Source organism: Pan paniscus, chromosome 12 (genome assembly GCF_029289425.2).
Source record: "Pan paniscus chromosome 12, NHGRI_mPanPan1-v2.0_pri, whole genome shotgun sequence".
Classification (NCBI taxonomy): Eukaryota; Metazoa; Chordata; class Mammalia; order Primates; family Hominidae; genus Pan; species Pan paniscus.
Genome location: NC_073261.2, coordinates 23,178,689 through 23,199,004, shown reverse-complemented (window position 1 = coordinate 23,199,004; position 20,316 = coordinate 23,178,689). Strand labels below are relative to the sequence as shown.

General features: G+C 40.0%; 1 non-coding gene across 1 annotated transcript; it reads left to right on the top strand.

Annotated features, from left to right (window-relative positions):
* The first annotated feature begins 13,911 nt into the window (after window positions 1-13,911).
* Window positions 13,912-14,124, top strand: LOC112439029 (small nucleolar RNA U3). Its single transcript, XR_003027326.3, has one exon. It is a non-coding gene; the product is annotated as a small nucleolar RNA U3 (small nucleolar RNA).
* The last annotated feature ends 6,192 nt before the right edge of the window (window positions 14,125-20,316 follow it).

Genomic DNA, 20,316 nt, shown 5'->3' with positions numbered 1-20,316 from the left:
AGGCTGGTCTCAAACCACTGGCTCCCAGAGATCCTCCCACCTTGGCCTCTCAAATTGCTTGAATTAGGGCGTGAGCCACTGAGCCAGGCCTTGGGCCTTTCAAATGGAATAATAGTAACAAAAAACTAACGTAAGACTGAATGTTTCCTTAGTTATTACATGGTTTACATTTGTAGGTTTGACAAAATGAAAAACTACCCTCATAGTACTCTGTTGAAAGAAAGAAAGAGAGAGAGAGAAGGAAGGAAGGAAGGAAGGAAAGAAGGGAGGGAGGGAAAGGGAGAAAGGAAACAGAGGGAGGGAGGGAAGGAAGGAAGGAAGGAGAGAGAGAAAGAGAAAGAAAGAAAGAGAAAGAGAGAAGAGAAGGAAGGAAGGAAGGAAGGAAGGAAGGAAGGAAGGAAGGAAGGAAGGAAAGAAAGAAAGAAAAAGAAAGAAAGAAAGAAAGAAAGAAAGAAAGAAAGAAAGAAAGAAAGAAAGAAAGGAAAAAAGAAAAGAAGAGAAAAGAGGAAACTGAACATTTCAAGATGGCTTCTCTTCTGGTGCAATGTAGATGGCATCCCATCAGGGTAAATGGAGAAGCAGAGTGAGGAGATGACAGGAGTGAGAAAGTGAATGGACTCTGAAAGTGCGTCCCTGGTGGGATCTGGAGGAGAACAGGGGACTCTCCTGAATCTAACAATGGGAAAAATGCTGCTTCAATTTAGCCTCAGCAAGTCCCAAAGCTTAAAACTCCCTACATTTGTTCAACATGACGACAGAGAGGAAAGTTGCACCAGCAGGTACTTAAGGACTTTTCCCAATGTGGAGGTGGAACCAGGATCCTGCGACTGCAGGCACACGATCACTGGTGCTGGGAAGTAGCTGTATCTGCAGCATCCCCTTGACATCTGCCTCATTTCAATAATTTCCAGCCATTGAACCTCTGTCTGAATGAGCATTAGGAAACAGGCATGTTTGGATACTAATTTGAGCCTCTCTCTCTCTCCCATCTCTCTCCAGTTTGAATTTTATGCTTGTGAAAGGGCTCCGTTGATGATTTTGATGTCTGCAGCTTTCCACCCGTATGACCAGACACATTCTCACCAGCTCCATATATCAAGATAAGGAGGGGAAACCTGGTAGCTTTTCCTTCTGTTAACTGCTGGCATCAGCTGAGTGATGCAGACATTTCTCTATTAAGAACTGAGCTGAGACTGAAGCTTCATTTTGTATGAGACTCTGCAGAGGTCGTCTAAAGTCTCTCCCAGGTGAGGTTATTAAGATCCTGGATTTGAAACTGTGACCTACTGGTTTGCCAGATGCCAAGAACAAATGCTCTGAAATTGATTTGCCAAAAGACATGATGAGCTGCTCTAACTTGCCTGGGAAGAGTGGAATATTTAACCTGTGGGTGAGACTCCCTCTTGCTACCTATCAGCTTTGCCACTGCTCTGATCGAGAAACATCTTGGGAGCAGAGTTGGTAAGAGTGAATCAGACGTATCTGCCAGAATAGGACTCGTGGCACCTGCTTGTTCGATCCCTTATTTCCACCCCCTCTATCCTTTGCCTATTGTCAGTCATTGTGGTTGGTCCATTCAGAAGAATCGTGAATATTCATAGCCACCCTAATTTACTAATATATATTCACTAATGTCAGAGATCTGTACATGTGATTCCTGAGCTTATTACAGTAACAAGTTTCTCCAATGCTACTGGGCATATTCTTCATGTCTTTCTTTCCAGACTACTGACTCAATTTAAGATTACATCCCTTGCCCCTTTGTGTGTATTGCATTTGCCCTGTAAAACTCATTCCCTTCATATTGTAGGACATCTAAAGACATGGGGGGCATTCCAAGACTAGGCATAAGATGTGTTTGATGCCATTCTTTTAACATGATTCACTCTTTCTTTGATCTGTGAAACTCCCTAGCATTCTGTCATGGCTATTGGGGTCCTGAGAGAGAAAATTGGAGCCTGCTTAAGTATTAATTGGTGTGGGATGATTTTTCTCCGCATCACACTCAGGCTGCTACCTCTGCAGTATGGTGTGCATCACTTCTCACAGCATCACTGAGGAAAGAAATAGTAAATTAAGTAGGTTTTAAAATTGCCCATTGAACTCACATCATTAAATAATGCTATAAGAAATTCTTAAGCGGAGACAAGTAGGAGAATTAAAATGCTATAAATTATGCCCGGGAGGGCCGGCGGGGTGTTAAATACTTGTTTTGCCCTTTGTTCTGGCCACAAAGCACCCACAGCCAGGGATGGTTCTGCCCACTGCTTAACAATAAGTACCTGAGAGGAAGCGTGACCCCTGAGTGCCCCCAAAAGGGGGATTATTGTAACAGCATTTAGCTCATCTCCAGAAACTGGTGAAAAACACCTCTGCATCATTCAGGTTATACTTGTCCCCAGGGAGCCATTAAAGTTTCCTTCTTTCTCTCTTACTCCTGCCTGGTATTTTCCATTCCCCAATTCCACCTGTCCAGCAGCAAGGAAGTGGGCAAGGAACAGTGCTCATCTTGCATATAAGGTATTTGCCTGTATCATTCACCCTCAAATGTCAGGAAAGTTGTAGCTACACCTGGCCATTTATATTTTTCTCTATCGTTATTCTTGATCATGCCATCCTGTCTCTTTGGCTAATGTTTGTTAGCCAAAATTCTCATTTTCTCTATTTCTAACCGGTCTGTAAATGTTATAAAAACAAGGACAGTTCTATTTTCAAAGCACTGTACTTAAGTACATAAAACAGTGCCTGGCCCATAAATAGTGCTCTGGGTACCCAAGGCTGTGTGACAAATACCATAATGTAGTAGTTTAAACAACAGCAATCATCTTATTGTCTTGAACAATTCCTATCGGTTAGGAACTAGAGAAGGGCTAATTTTTGACCCATAGTCTCAGTGGTTCTGCCTCAAGGTCTCTCATGCAACTGCTGGAGATATAACAGGGATTTTCTGAACATCTCTGTTGCATAGTCTCCAGGTCTTTCAGTATGGTCCCTCTTCATCTGACTAGTTTAGCTTCCTTACAGCATGGCCACCTGATGGCAGGAGGACACTCTATATGAAAACTGAAGGCTTTGAGACCAGCCATTTTAGCAGCAAAGTAGGTGCTATGAAGACTTTAGTGACCTGGCCTTGGGAGTCACACGCCATAATTTTCACTGCAATCTCTTAGTTACAAGTGAGTCACAAGCCTACCTAGATTCCAAGACAGGGGAATTTGACTTTGGTTCCTGATGTTAGTGTGGCAAGATTCTAGAAGCACATGGCGTACTGGAGATATTGTTACAACCATCTTTGGAAAACGGGCTCGAGAGTTCCCAGCCTTGTTTGTTTAAAAAGTAAATAAATGCCTTCTGAATGATTTCTCCATCTCTCCTACTGCAGATTTCTTCTGACTTCAGTTTTCAAATAGCTGTATTTTCATCCCATTACTGGAAACTGCATTCTGTCCTCTTTTTGAATGGCCCTTTGTATTCTACCAATTCAGCTCTTTTATAGACTATCTTCATAAAATATCGGTTCTTGAAATTTCTTCAAGCCATGTGCTTTCTCTCTCGGACTTATTTATATTCCTCTGTTGAGCTTAAATTTCTGTACTTTGTCTTGAGGATGAGTCTTGAAAATTCAATACACCCTCCTCACCTCAGTGATCATGTTACATCCTATCTCCACCATAAGGAAAATCACCTTCTTTAAGATTTTAGAAATTTTCTCTTTGTTGATAATTTTCAGGTTTCTGTGTTCAAGTCTGACCTCTCCTAAGGCAACCAATTTGGTATCTCTGTTTATGTCTTCATAAGCTAACCAGACTCAATTAATTCAAATGTAGCGTAACTGCACTAAATTATTTTCTTTATAAACTTTTCTTCTTTATCCACTTCTCAAAGAATGCTGTTTTGAGTAAGAATTGTACAATTCCTTATACAGCCATGTTCAGAGGAGCATTATTCACAACTGCCAAAGGTGGAAGCAACCCAAGTGTCCATCAATGGATGAATGGATAAACAAAATATAGTGTATACATACAATGAAATACCATTCTACCATAAAAAGGAGGGAAATTTTGACACATGCTATAACATGAAAGAACCTTAAGGATATTACACTAGTGAAATAAGCCAGTCACAAAAGCATAAATATTGTATAATTCCATTTATATGAAGTACCTAGAATAGTCAAATTCATGGAGATAAAAGTAGAACAATGATTGGCAGGGGCTGGTGGAGGGAGGAATGTGGGGTTATTATTTAATGGGAATAAAGTTTCAGTTTTGCAACATGAGGAAGTTCTGAAGATGGGTGGTGGTGATAGTTGTATAGCAAGATGAATGTACTTAACACTACTGAACTATACACTTAAAAATGGCTAAGATGGCAAATTTTATGTCATATGTAATCTACCACAATTTTTTTAACTTCTTTTTAAAAAATTGCTCAATATTTTTTTATTTTTTCTAGCCAATATCTGTAAACCAAAATCAGTTCTATTGAAGCAGTCAGTCTACGGGTAAGAAACTTATTAGTTTAATAATTGGAATTGCTCAGATTTAAGGTAAAGAATAACAGAAGGTTTCAATTTTCTAAGTAGAAAATGTCTTTATTGGATAGACTGTAATCATCCCCCTTACACACACACAAACACATACACATATACACCCTTCACAGAGTAAGACATATTTTGTTAAGGAGGGTAATTGATTCATGTATATGATTGGCTATGATTTTTGTAAGTATTTTGCATATTAATATCCCATTAAATCCTCACATTAACCATATAAGGAAAGTACTACTATGGTCTAATTTTATTTATTTTATTTTATTTTTTTGAGACAGGGTCTCACTCTGTCACCCAGGCCAGAAAGCAGTGGCACAATCACATCTCACAGCAACCTCAAACTCCTGGCCCCAAGCAACCTTCTCACCTCAGCCTTCGTAAGTGCTAGGATTATAGGCATGAGTCACCACACCCAGCCTTATGATCCCATTTTAATATGAGAAAGTGTGACTCAGAGTAACAAAATTATTTAACACAGAGAAATTGAGGTGAGAGGTAGGATTTGAACCCAGGTATCCAACCGCAGACCTTTCCCTTCTTGACATTCTACTTAAATGTCACCTGCTAACTATGAGATGTTCTATGTGTAAATGTGGAATTTGCTCTGAGGTTGGACACAGGACACTCGGGCTCCAGTCCAGGCTCTGTCCCAAATGGCTAAATCACTTTCTGCTTGGCATTTAATGCTCAACTGAGACTCAGTTCCTCCATCCATAAAATGGTAAATCTATTTACCTTAAAACCCACTTTGAAAATCAAAATCAAAATTAAATAATATAAGTACTACATATGAAATAATATAAGTACTATATATTTATTTACAGATATAAATATAAGTACTATATATGTTCACTATGAAGTGAGCAAATATGAGGCATTGTTATCATGATGAGGTCAACAGTAGGTGATAAACAGATGAAATGGCTCTAATCCAGAGAGCATAATAGGGAGAAGAAGATGCCAGAAGTAAGAGATAGGGAAGAGGTTGTATTGCTGCTTGTGGTCTGTCTAGTGAGAGTTACAAGATGGGATGTGTGGATATAAGTAATTCTTAAGGACAATGCATATCAGAGAAATTCCTGCAAGCTCTTCCTTCACAAATCTTGAAGCAAGAATGTAAAGAATGTAAAATTGTGATCCTGCTTAGGAGAAGAAACAAATTTAGGTCACCACACACACACACACACACACACATATATGTATATTCACATAATTTTATATGCATCTGCATTTGCAAGCTCACTATGTCTTTTTAATAGCAAGGAGGGAGAGGAGGGAAGGAAAATGACAAAGAGTTGGTTCCTAAAGTGAAGAAGTAGATCAATCCATGAATGTTTTCAAAAAATATTTCTATAAAATAGATGAGTTCTGCTTCCACAATGGGTGATTTTTAGCAACATTTCCCTGAAACAGTCAGTTGGTGGGTCTTCATGAGTTCTCCCAGAAGCAGAAGCTGAGACAAGGATGTGAATGCAAATTATTTCCTAAGGGGTAATCTAGGAAGAACTGGCAGGACTAGAGGCAAATGAAGCAAGCTAACACAGGGGACATTTGTGAGCAGGAGAACAATGAGTAAAAGTCCGCTGGAGACCTCAATGAATCTATATATAATACACCTCAGTTATTCCTTTTATCCACCTGGTCTTTTCTGCTGCCATTAATATCTGGAGGTTCTCACTACCTTCACTTGGTTCTCTACTATTCCAGTGTTTACATAGCCAATTCCCTTTATTAAATACCCTCTACTTTAAATACCTAGAATGGGACCAACTTGAGCAGTACCAGCACATTCTCCACAGAGATGCTGACCCTGATTATCAACCTGCAGAACCAATGACAGCATCAGTCTCCCTCCAGACATTGTATACTGTGGGAAAATTATTTACTTAATCTGCTTTATTCACTTAATCTGCTATGATTGGGGATTTATTTTACTCATAAAGAACTATGTAATCAGTTCTTTCCATGCATTAATTTATTTACCTATTTTTAGCATTTTGCATGATAGACTGGCCTCACCAGTTCATTGACTGAGCAAGTATTTGCTTTTTTTTTTTTTTTTTTTTGAGACGGAGTCTTGCTCTGTCACCCAGGCTGGAGTGCAGTGGCGCGATCTCGGCTCACTGCAAGCTCCGCCTCCCGGGTTCACGCCATTCTCCTGCCTCAGCCTCCCGAGTAGCTGGGACTACAGGCGCCCGCTACCACGCCCGGCTAATTTTTTGTATTTTTAGTAGAGACGGGGTTTCACCGTGTTAGCCAGGATGGTCTCGATCTCCTGACCTTGTGATCCGCCCGCCTCGGCCTCCCAAAGTGCTGGGATTACAGGCGTGAGCCACCGCGCCCGGCCAAGTATTTGCTTTCTAATGAGTCCTATAAAGTCCACCCATTGTGGAGTCTAGACTGTAAGGGAGACAGACATCTCAAGAGTTTATTTCTGCTTTTACTTTTCTTTGAAACAAACTGAGCTGTTCTGTTCCATGTAACTCCACACTGTCTTGGACCAGGTGCATGTTCCTCTTATGTTGAATCGCTGCAGCTCAAGAGCCGACTTAAGCCACACAAGCACATTTAAGGATTGTACCACATTCACTAACATTCCATTGGCCAGTGCAAATTATGTGGCCATGCTCAACACAAATGGGGCTGAAAAGTATTTTGTTCACAAAGGGAGAGGAAAGAGTGTGCTAAAAAGTAATTCTCAAATTTTAACATGCATCAGAGTTCCCCGGAAGACTTGCTAAACAGATTATGGGGCCCCATTCCCAAAGCTTCTCATTCAATAGGTTTGGAGTGGTACCCCACAATTTACATTTCTAACAAATACCCTGGTGATGCTGATGCTGATGCCGCTGGTCCAGGGACTAAACTTTGAGCATCATTGGTCTAACCTATCACTTTAGTCTTGATACCTATCACAGTAGGTATCTAGAGAGGCCATGCAATGTCTAAGAGAAAGTCGGGGACAAAAGAGTGTAAAATGCAAAATAAATGAAAAACAAAAATGATTAGTCTTGTGAATAGTCCTTTTGAAAAAATGCAAAAGGATCTTGGTTTAATTAGGAGAAAGTAGAGTAGATAACTCAGTAACAGTCTTAAAGTGTGCATTAGAATATAAGCGGCTGGTTTTTGGAGGACAGGAATAGATTTAAAGTGCATCAAAGATATTTAAGTTAGCCATGAGCAAGAACAGCCCATTTGCAAGGCTGTTGACATGGCAGGTACACCAAAGAGACTTAGAAAATCAGAGTTAGACCATTTAAGGCATAAACAGTTACCATCGTGTTATTATTTGACTTTTGTCCTACATTGGTGCAAAATTGGAATCATCTCTGAGGGTCACTTTGGCCCCACAATCTGGTAAAGCCGGGTATGAGGATGGGAGAAAACGCAGTAAAGAAGGAGACAGAGGGAGAGATCCTGAGGAATGAATGCCTTCTTTATTGGCAAATGTATTAAAAGATGTCACCAATAGACTTTTCATAAAAGCAAACATTTCCTAATCGTGCTGTCACCCTTAAAGCACGATGAATCTTACCCCATCGAGGAGTCAACTTTTGTGGGGAGACTAGAAAAAGCAACAGACTGAATGTCACAAGACCTGGAATGAGCCTAGGTTCGGCCACATTTGTGTTGGTTGGTCAATTATCTTAATCTTTTGCAGTTTCAGGTTTCTTGTCTATAAAATGGGTATAAAAATACCATCACTAATAAAAGAGAAAGAGCTTTGCCAACCATAAAGTGCTATTCGAATGCTGGCTTTCGGATGGCAGAGAAGCAGTGACCATGGGCAGACCCGTCCATCTCAGCTCGCCCTGCAGAGCATTGTGGGAGTGCTTTCCGAGTCGGAATTTCAAGCGTCACTGCGAGGACAGTTTGTGTTTTGGATATCAGACAGTAAAAGTTCAGTTCAGTTAATGGCTTTCTCAGTTCAGGACGTATTATGAAAATCGGTAGGTACGAGGCCTTCCTCTTGTCTAATCTCATGCTTTTTTCTTCAACTCCATCCCCAACCCCAGCTTCCCCCTCCTCACTCTCACTCAGTTTGGTATATATCTTTGCTATGCACACGTGTTTGAATTAGAGCATGTATTTATTTATGTGTGGCAGAGATACTGTACTTTATATCTCACTCTGGGTTTTACTCAACACTGTGTTTTGGTTTTTCCTGTCTATCCATTTAACATTATGTACCTCCAGTGACTACTATACTGGTAATTCTTTTTTAATTAGATTCTTGACATACGGTAATAAACTTTTTATTTTGCCAATTAAGGACATAAGACAAACAAACGTCTATTATCTAATCTTCCCATCATTTCATCAAAAAGGGTATTTTGGCACCAAAAATTGGATAAGGATAGAATCTCAAACTAAAACATAGTTTCTTTATGGTGAATACTTCAGGACCATCTAGATTTGTGGGAAACCTCATCCATTTCTCTCATTTGTGGAACAGTGAAGCTTTATCAGGGGCTGGAAATAGAAAAACATCAGAGGAAAATATTTCTGTACCGTGCCATATAGTCATAGTTTAGACTTTGTGGGTCCAGAGTTGGCTTCAAGGCCATGAGAACTATGCAGTTGCACAAAGCCCCACACTTTAGAAGGGCCGTTTGCTTGGTTTAATGTTCTCCTGTTACTGTTTTAAAATTCTTAATAATTTGTGAACTGGAGGCCCTGCATTTTCATTTTCTTCAGGGCCTCAGTTCTCTGTAGGTCAGATATCCTCCGTTACAACCACTCCTCTCTGCCACGGGAGCACAGACACAGCCATAGACAGCATGCATACGAATGAGAGTGGCTACATTCCATCAAAACTTTACTTCCAAATATAGGCCGCAGGCTGGATCTGGCCTGTGAGCCACAGTTTGCTGGCCCCTGGCTTAAAGCACAGGCTGTGGAGTAAGCAGGCTAGATTCAAATACCAATGCCAGGACTGCAGCTGCATGACACCTGGCCATTTACTTAACCTTCTCCAATTGCTACTTGCCCCCATTTCTAACTGTGGGGTAATATTGCAAGCCTACCTCTGGGGCTGCTGTAGGATTAGCCCCATGATGTATGTAAACTGCCTAGTACCCTCCAGTACAAACTTTCTAGAACTATTCTCATTTCTACTCTTACTGTCCTCTAGCATCACCTCTCTGCCAATCCTGATGCTGGGTTATTTACTTATTCCAACCTGTCTGTCTTTCTGGGGATCTTCCAAATTCCATATCAGAGGAAGCCGAAGTGTGTGGATCGTTTCCCTTTTCCTCCTTTTCCAAGTAGACGTTTTTGGCTAAAATTAGCAACAGTTTTCAATAAACCAGATGTGATCTCTCACCCAGGGTTCTGGAGTTTGGTGCAGAGTACACACTTTCATCAGCTGTCCCCAGTGCCGGGGTGGTCAGAGGTACAATTGCTCCCTCTCTAAGTAATACAGTTGCTTCTGCAACACATGCACACTTTCAACCTCAGGCATTCAGGTGTTCTTACACACTTGCCATGGTATCAACCTTCTCTCTGTCCACCATTAAAAATAATATAAGCAGCTGCTCAAGGAAATCAGAGAGGACACAAACAAATGGAAAAACACTCCATGCTCATGGATAGAAAGAATCAATATCATGAAGATGGCCATACTGCCCAAAGTAATTTAGATTCAGTGCTATTCCCATTAAATTACCATTGACATTCTTCACGGAACTAGAAAAAAAAATACTTTAAAATCCATATGGAACCAAAAAAGAGCCCATATAGCCAAGACAATCCTAAGCAAAAAGAACAAAGCTGGAGGCATCATGCTACTCAACTTCAAACTATACTACAAGGCTACAGTAACCAAAACAGCATAGTACTGGAACCAAAACAGACACATAGACCAATGGAACAGAGCAGAGAACTCAGAAATAAGACCGCATATCTACAACCATTTCATCTTTGACAAACCTGACAAAAACAAACAATGGAGAAAGGATCCCCTGCTTAATAAATGGTGCTGGGAGAACTGGCTAGTCACATGCAGAAAATTGAAACTAGACCCCTTCCTTGCATTTTATACAAAAATAACTCGAGATGGTTTGAAGGCTTAAATGTAAAATCAAAAACTATAAAATCCCTAGAAGAAAATCTAGGCAATACCATTCAGGACATAGGCAAGGGCAAAGATTTCATGATGAAGATGCCAAAAGCAATTGCAACAAAAGCTAAAATTGACAAATTGGATCTAATTAAACTAAAGAGCCTCAAAACAGCAAAAGAAACTATCATCAGAGTGAGCAGACAACTCACAGAATGAGGGAAAATTTTTGCAATCTATCCATCTAACAAAGGTCTAATACCCAGAATCTACAAGGAACTTAAACAAATTTACAAGAAAAAAAACCAACAACCTTATTAAAAAGTGGGCAAAGGACACGAGCAGACACTTCTCAAAAGAAGAAATTTATGTGGCCGACAAACATATTGAAAAAGCTCAACATTATGGATCATTAGAGAAATGCAAATTGAACCACAATGAGATACCATCTCACACAAGTCAGAATAGATGATTATTAAAAAGTCAAGAAACAACAGATTCTGGCAAGGCTGCAGAGAAATAGGAACACCTGTACACTGTTGGTGGGAATGTAAATTAGTTCAACCATTGTGGAAGACAGTGTGGAGATTCCTCAAAGACCTAAAACCAGAAACACCATTTGACCCAGCAATCCCATTACTGGATATATACCCAAAGGAATATAAATCATTCTTTTATAACAATACATGGACACATATGTTCATTGCAGCACTATTCACAATAGCAAATACATGGGATCAATCTAAATGCCCATCAATGATAGACCGGATAAGGAAAACGTGGTACATATACACCATGGAATACTATGCAGCCATAAAAAGAAATGAGATCATGTCCTTTGCAGGAACATATATGGAACTGGAAGCCATTATCCTCAGCAGACTAATGCAGGAATAGAAAACCAAACACTGCATGTTCTCACTTATGAGCGGGAGCTGAACAATGTGAACACATGGACATAGGGAGGACACCAACACACAGTGGGGCCTGTGTTGGGAGGGTTGTTGGGGGAGGTTGGAGAGCATCAGGAAAAATAGCTAATGCATGCTGATCTTAACACCTAGATGATGGATTGATAGGTGCAGCAAACCACCATCACACATGTTTACCTATGGAACAAACCTGCATATCCTGCACATGTATCTTGGTACCTAAAATAAAATAAATTTTTAAAAATAATATAAGTGACTTCTTACCTGGAGTAGGCTCTACAGTAAGTATGTTTTTGGAGTTTTTTTCTCCCTTATCTTCTTTACCGAGTTAAGGCCACAGATCTTAGGCTTTGAGTCACATATACCTAAAATCTAAACAAAATTGAAAATATTCCCCAAAGGGGAAAAACTGCACTTGTGCACACACACACACACACATATGCACACTTTTTTTACCTAAAATTTCAGGGGCTTAAAGATTCTCTGAGGGATCAGTCACAACCACTAAAGATCTATCTATGAAAACAGATGAATTCCTAACCGGGGGAATTTCAACGCTTTACTTGTTGAGGTATCAGAACCACAAGTTGTATCTATGCTAGCTAGAGTACCTGACAAGGAAGAAGTACATTCGTAAAAGTGTGAATTAACTAAGGTGAATTCCTAGGCATCTTGAAATCCTTTTAGGACCTAGTGATGATGAATGAATGGCTTGTGGAAAAGCAGCACGTCAGCCATCCATTAGGATAGCTTTGCGTTCCCTTGGTGAGCAGATCTATACGGATGGTTCTTCCGGTTACTTTCAGGGTAGTGAGTTTTGCTTCGGAAAATGTGATTGATGTGGCTGTGCCTCCATGCACACATCATTAGTCTGTGGCGGGTAAGCTCAGATGGTCAGAGCACTGTGCTAATGAGGCGAAGGTTAGGGGTTCAGTGCCCACGTGGGCTACTTAGCTTTTGTCTCATTCATGTCCCCAGACTACTCCCAACACAGGCCACCTGTCTTGAAGATGTGTATCTATAGTCAGAGGGAGGAGCCATGTGCAAGCGTTTGGCTGGATCACTACAAATCTATCATGACTCTGGGAAATCAACCGCTGTATGAGATCCCGGCGATTGATGAAGGAACTCGCCTTCACTTAAAAGGGACAGCAAGCATAATTCTCAATGCACACATGGTCTCAATGGAGTGGATTTTGTGAGTAACTTGTTAAACTGTCACTTAATTTTACATCTCTAGAAAATAGGTAACAGAGTGAGATGATTTTTGACAAAACAGTGGTGAGGTGCCCTTCACTTAGGCAAAAGAAATGTGAATATTTACTTACATATAGAGGGGTGCACACTAGCACTCATGCTGCAGAAAATTCATTTCACAAAAACAACTACAGATGCTTTTGAATTATTTAATAGGTAAATCTTCGATTAAGTGTTATCAAAATAATAGTTGAATTCAACAAAACTTTTCATCTTCATATTTCTTTTAAAGAGCAAAGCACATGTTTGCATCCAAAACTTCCTCATTTACCCTTACTTTGGGTAAAAGCACTATGATCTGACACCAGCCAGGGGTCAGGAAATAACCCTTAGGTCCTCCCTGACCCTCAGGCTCTCCATCTCCCAGACCTACAGGAAGCCAAGAGGTTTTGTTTCAACTCTTTCAGGGCTCTAATATCTGTCCCTCCCTCATTCTTACTATGACGATTTCAGCTCAAACCCTGGTTACTTCCTTACTGGACCACTGGAGAACACAGCTAACTAATCTTTCATCCTCCCTTATCACTGAGGATAATCTCTGAGGGTGAGGTTTACAATCCAACTGCCTGTATTCAAACCCAAAATGTACCATTTACTAGCTATGTGACTTTTAGCCTGTGCCTTTGTTTTTGTTCACCTGTAAATTGGGGACAAAAATAATAACAGGCTTATGGGCTTCTTGTGATGTAAATTGGTTAATTTTATAAAAGGTGTTAGAAAATTGCCTGGAATATAATATGCACTTAATAAATGTTATCTGCTATTATTATTATTATTGCTAATTAATTAATCATTATCATCATTTCTATATCTACAGCATGGACTGACTCAAGGTATACTGCTCTAAATCCTACTGTAAGGCTTCCTCATCAAGTTACCTACCTTCTAATTGAGTCTCCTCATCAGCTGAAATGTTTACTCACATGGAGTTAATGACAGTGTCTGCATTAGAGGATTTGGTCAAGATCAAATTAGATATTGCAATGGAGTGCTGAGGACAACAGCTGGCATGCTTAAAATGCTTGCTAAATGTGTACAAGTGCACAAGTTCTGTTTTATTAATAAAAACCAACACCTATGTCACTCTCTTGTTTCCAATTATGTAATGTAAGACTATTCTTCTAGGGATCATTTCTATAGTTCAGTACCAGAGACGGTTCTCTGACAGTGTGGAGCACCAGAAACCATGAGAAGGAGGCACAGCAATCTCTCCTGAGCATGGAGCCTGCTCTTGGTGTTGTTTTGCTGCAGCTGCTGTTTGCCATTGATGATCGTTCTCTTCTTTCAGGAGAGTAAGAAGGGGGGGATGCAGTCTGAGTGGTTTCCATTAGGACTTTGAAAAAAAATCATGTAATAGTTCCTCATTGAATATAGCCATTGTTCCCAACATGTTAGACGCTAAGAAACCCTTTGTCACATAACAAATTTCAAGCAGCTGTAAATGCTCTAAATACCTATGTGAGACTTCAGCAATATGGCAGACCCAGCTAATGTAGAGAAGTCCATCTCTTGATATGAATGTATAAATATGTTGAAAACAGGTAACGATGCACAAACGAATTCAAAAGACTAAAGGAACCCTCCCAGTACTAGAATCTCAAAGCTCATGCAAAGCTAGAGCAGATGCCACCACTGCTCACAGGAGTATCTTCCTTGATACAGACCCTAGGGCTTAGGGTGTGACTTTAACAACCACACTGGAACAGGTGAGAAAACCTCTCACCTGAACTAGGTGGAGAGCTGGAATAGCTTTTTTTGGTTTTTTTGTTTGTTTGTTTTTTTAGGCAGAGTTTCACTCTTGTTGCCCAGACTGGTCCGTCTGTCCGTCCTTCCTTCCTTCCTTCCTTCCTTCCTTCCTTCCTTCCTTCCTTCCTCCCTTCCTTTCTTTTTGATGGAGTTTTGCTCTTGTCACCAGGCTGGAGTGCCGCGGTGTGATCCCGGGTCACTGCAACTTCGGCCACCCAGGTTCAAGTGATTCTTCTGCCTCAGCCTCCCAAGTAGCTGTGATTACAGGCATGCACCACCACACCTGGCTAATTCTTTGTATTTAGTAGAGATGGGGTTTCACCATGTTGGTCAGGCTGGTCTCAAACTCCTGACCTCAGGTGGTCCACCCACCTCACCCTCCCAAAGTGCTGGGATTACAGGTGTGTGCCACTACACCCAGCCCTGGAATAGCTATTTTTATAAAGCCAAGACTGTCTAGGTCACACAAAGAGAAATTAGCTCCACTCGCCAACCTGGGGACACACCAGTGTAACTTTCTCCCTGCTGATAGCTATAAAGGAGAAAAAGGTCTCCTGCAAGAAATCAAAACACCAACTTTGTGCCATGAGTGCATGGGAAGATCAAATTTATATTATCATCCAGGTGTATGGGAGCCTTAAATGGGATTTTATCTGTAATATGAAATCCCAATAAATCTAAAAAAAAAAAGTAAAGTTGCTTTGTAGAGACAACTATGCAACTGGGGTGGTGGCATATGACTCCTCCCACACTAAATAACCCACCAGATACAAATCATAACTAAAGAACAAGAAATATGCAAAAAAGCTGGCACTTTTAATAACAAATAAAATCGTGGTCATTAATATGTTTAAAAACATTGGATAGGTTAAACAGCAGATTAGATAAAGCTGACAAAAGACTCAATAAACTGGAAAACAATTCTGAGAAAAGTCCCTCAAAATGCAGTACAAATAAATAAAAAATGTAAAGTGTCAAAAGAGTTAAGCAACAGAAATAATGTCCTATATTCATCTAATAAGAAATCCACCAAGAAGAATATTTGAAGAAAAAATAATTGATAATTTTGCAGAGCTGAAAAAAATCAGATTAGAGAAGCACCCTGATTCCCAAACAAGTAAAAATAAATTTATACCTAGACCCATCAAAATAAAATTAGAAAACATAAAAACAAAGAAAATATCTTAAAGATAATTAGAAAAAAATTAAGATTGCTCACAAAGGAAGCGCATGGTGCTGACTGCAGGCATCTCTTCATCTATCAGAAAAGCCAGAAAAAAGTAGAACGTTTTAACCTACAGGCACTTAAACTGTTATTTACAAGTAAAAGTAAAATAAAGATGAGTTTAGAGAGTATAGCATTCATAGACTGTTAGTCAAGAAATACTAAAAAAAGATGTTGAACAGAAACTGAATAGGCTGGACACAGTGGTTCATGCCTTTAATCCCAGCACTTTGTGAGGTCAAGGTGGGTGGATCACCTGAGGTCACAAGTTCTAGACCAGCCTGGCCAACATGGTGAAACCCCATCTCTACTAAAAATACAAAAAATTAGCTGGGCGTGGTGGCACACACCTGTAATCCCAGCTACTCAGGAAGCTGAGGCAGGAGAATCACTTAGGCCTGGGAGGCGGAGGTTGCAGTCACCCGGGATTACGCCACTGCACTCCAGCCTGGGTAACAACAGCAAAATTCCATTGAAAGAAAGAAAAAGAAAGAAAGAAGGAAAGAGAAAGAAAGAAAGAAAGAGAGAGAGAAAGAAAGAAACTAAATACAGAAGAATGAAAAGTGAATTGCAAGAGACTGATGATTTTGACAACTTATAAATATAAATGAATCTAAACTGACTTATTAAGAAAAATTAAAAGTATATCTAAACTTGGAAAGCTTAAAAACAAGGACTCAAAATCCCATTCAACAATAGCATAGAAAAAAAAAGAGGGGACAATAAGAGCTAAAGGATTTAGTTCCTCTTGGAAAGAGTAGAAATGCTGATAAGCTTAGACTCTTCACATCAAAAGTGCTCGTTAAAGTATAAGGGTATTGGCCAGGTGTGGTGGCTCACACCTGTAACCCCAGCACTTTGGGATACCGAGGCAGGCAGATCACCTGAGGTCAGGAGTTCAAGACCAGCCTGGCAAACATGGCGAAACCCCATCTCCACTAAAAGTACAAAAAAAAATTAGCTGGGCGTGGGCGCCTGTAATCCCAGCTACTCAGGAGGCTGAGGCAGGAGAATCACTTGAACCCAGGAGGCGGAGGTTGCAGTGAGCCGAGATCGAGCTCTCCAGCCTAGGCAACAGAGTGAGACTCCATCTCAATAATAATAATAATAATATAATAAGGGCATTGCAGAACCAGGATTTTGGGGACCTGAGTCCTATATAATCTGGGGAACTTACATTATTTTCTCTTAAGAATTAAAAACTAATTTAAATTTTTCAAATTTTACAAAAACATCTGAGCCACATTGCTATGGCTTAGAGGAGGACCGTGCATGTTAGGGGCCAGAAGGCTATACTTCCTTAGCTAAATCTAGCTGTAGTGCAAGTTTTAGAAACATCAAAATAAAATGCTTAAATCACATTCCAATCCAAGAAGGAGGTGAGAGGATAAAAATAAAGAAATGCCATCAAACTAATAAAATCAAAAAAAAGAAAAGAAAAAGTAAGCAAAGTCACTGAAAATTGAAAACATAAAATAACATAGTATAAAATTTCCAAATAAACCAGTAATTACAATAAAAAATTAATGAGCTAAATGTTCAACTTAATAAGTTAGAAAAATTAGAAAAGAAGTCCAAAGAAATAGAAGGAAAAAATAAAAAGATAACAGATATTAATGAACTAGAAAATACAGAAATAATAATGAGTATGAAGAGAACTGAGATTAGTCACCATTCATTCTAAGTAAATTCCTGACATTTAAGGAGAATTGGATAATTTTCACAAACAAGGCCTCTCACCTCCTGGGTTGCCAAAACATTAAGAACAGTTTGTTAAGTTTGAAATTCTTCTAATTTTTTCTTCCCTCTTATATCTTATATCTTACAACTCTTTTGTCTCACATGCAAATTTGCAAATTTGAGTCAACCAACAATAAAAATCATTTCTACTTGTTTCCATTGAGTGATACTTTCAGGCCTCACATCAGTCCAAAATCCTGAGGTCTGGGTTACCTTTTATCTTTTTGATGAGCCCTGGATAGAAGCAGATACTTTTTAGACTGGGCAATAAGAAACTGGAAGTCACAGCTGTGTAGGGGGCATCATATTTTTATTGCCTGCTCCCCAGGGCTGTGTTTCACAGGTACCCAGAATAGAGGTATGACACTTAAATAATGAATTTTTGATTAGAAAGAACAGGAACAAGCTTCTCAGGCTGACTAGTTCACACTTCTTTTATTTCTTCTTCATTTTCTTTTATTTTCTCTTTATCACCCGTCTTGTCTTTAATCAGATGGATATACACATGAATCACAGGATACAGTTTGGCACTAAATGGCTTCTGAAAGGATCACAGCTACGCCTTCAAACTGATTCATATCTAAAGTGCCCCCAAAAGGTTGCCAGCATGCTCCACCCTGAATTCTAAAACAGAGGTACTCCTTGGAAAAGGGAAGTCTCTTTCACTGCCTAATCATTCCAGTCTGAGGAGAGACAGCACCCAGTGGACCACAAGCCGAGAGCTGTATGCAGCACATTAAGAAAATCCTCCAAAATGCAAACCAAAAAAAAATTTTTCATCATCAGAAAAAAAAAGTGAAAGAAAGAATTAGATGGGGAAAAAAATGGATCTTCCTCTCTCAGCCTCAGAATGTCAGTTGAAGCTCGGAAGGACTCTTTTATTACACAGATAATTCAAAGCAAGAAATCTGCTGTCAGGATAGGGACAGCCTCTGGGCTGAACAGGGCAACAAGTTCGGGTCACCTCCACGGCCTTGCTGCTCCACAGGTGAATGTGGCCTGAAATAAAGGTATAAATTATCAGCATGGCGCATGGGACTTAGCCTTCCAATGCCCCTCCATTAACCTTCCACCCTCCTCCTGCCTGCAATCACCATGTGGAAAAAAGGTCCCCGTGTGATCTGGCAGAAGGTAACGCAAATGTTTCACTGACTTTTGAATTAAGAAAGGTAAAAAAAAAAAAAAAAATCCTAACTGTGGCATATAAAAGACACAGCAATTTAGGATTTGGTTGTTTCCTATGGAAGGTGTGTGATTTTTTCACTCCCCCTCTATTTTTAGCTTTAAAAAAAAATAATTGTTAAGTTTTTCAACATTGTGGCCTTAGGAGGTAATTTGCTAAATAGGACAAAATTAGCTGATTTTTGGACCATTTAAAAGAACATTTCTTTTGAAAGCATATAAAATGTATTAAAGCAATCTTCGGAGTCTTTACCCCTGCTTGAGATTTTAATTTACTCCGAACTAATAAATTATCCCCCCCTCTCAGAAGCTATTGAAAAATTTCAGTTCAATCCTTTTTAAATTTTAATGTGTTCAATTGAATCCCGGGCAATTTAGACATACACACTCACAGCTTGGGGTGGTCAGCTCACCAAGGCAAGACTGAAAAGGGGTCAGATTAACGTGAACCCCTCTGCCCCCTGGGATTACCAAGGTGATATTAATGAATGCGATTTCCCCCCACACATACAGGTCTGATGGTTGGATAATTACTTCTCCACAACAGCATTTAACAAATGCCCCTATTTGAAGGCCAAGACCATTTTCTCTGCAGCTGGAGGAAGCTGCAGCGCAGGCAGGAGGAGGTGGAAGCCAGGAGGGGTGGAAGTGGGGAGGGAAGAAGAAGGGAGCAGGAAGCCGGGTGGCTCTAATCAGAGAAGGCAACGGCAGTGCCGGGATCTGGTCACTTTGGTCGTAGGGTTTGCTGAAGCACAAAGGTTCACTTCATCTCAGGCAGAGCTCTGCGTTACCTCTGCACACTTATCAGAAATATTTTTTCAGGCTATCAATTATTATATTTGAACATTGCATCCCGGCTCTGGGGAGCCCTTAGCAAGCTGTAGCAAAAATCAATCCAGTTTTACAACTTTTACCTTGGCAGAGTTCCAGCCCTTTATCTACGTTACCCATAATTTAAAGATGCCATATCTCTTTCCATGGCACAGATATATTCCCAAGTATGACATGTCCTTGATAAACAACAATAATTTTTTAAAGTTTGCACTGGTTAGTCTGGGTAGGGTTAACTTTCATGGAAGTTGCAGGCATCACCATGGTCGTTCCTTCTTGTCAATAATAATCATTATGGCAGTGGTTAGCAATACTAATTGCTTTGTCTTCCTTTGCTTCTCCTTTCCATACTGTCTGTTATATACGACTTTGGCCCTGAGGGCTGATGTAATTGATCATATTGGAGAACCCATTGCATTTTTTTTTTAAATTCACCAATTGGAAACAGAATCTGAGTCTTACTTGGAAAAAATTTGAAGGCTTCCATATGGCTGTGAACACATGACCTTGAATTTGCCTCTTTCCTTGACGCACTGGGGAGGTGGCACTGAGGACCGAGAGAATGTACTCTCTTGTTAGCTGGGGGCACTTATGTGTGGACTAAGGGGATTGGCCATGTGGCTGGCACCTTGAAAGAGGTTATGTATCAAATCCAGAGTGGCAAGATTGAAGAGGACATGGTGCTTCTCAGGGAAAGTTTAAAACCTTTCCTAAGGTGAGAAATTAGAGCTGAGGCTGCTGTTCTCACATGTGGCCAAGTTTGTGTAGGTGGCAAAAAACGATCATCTAA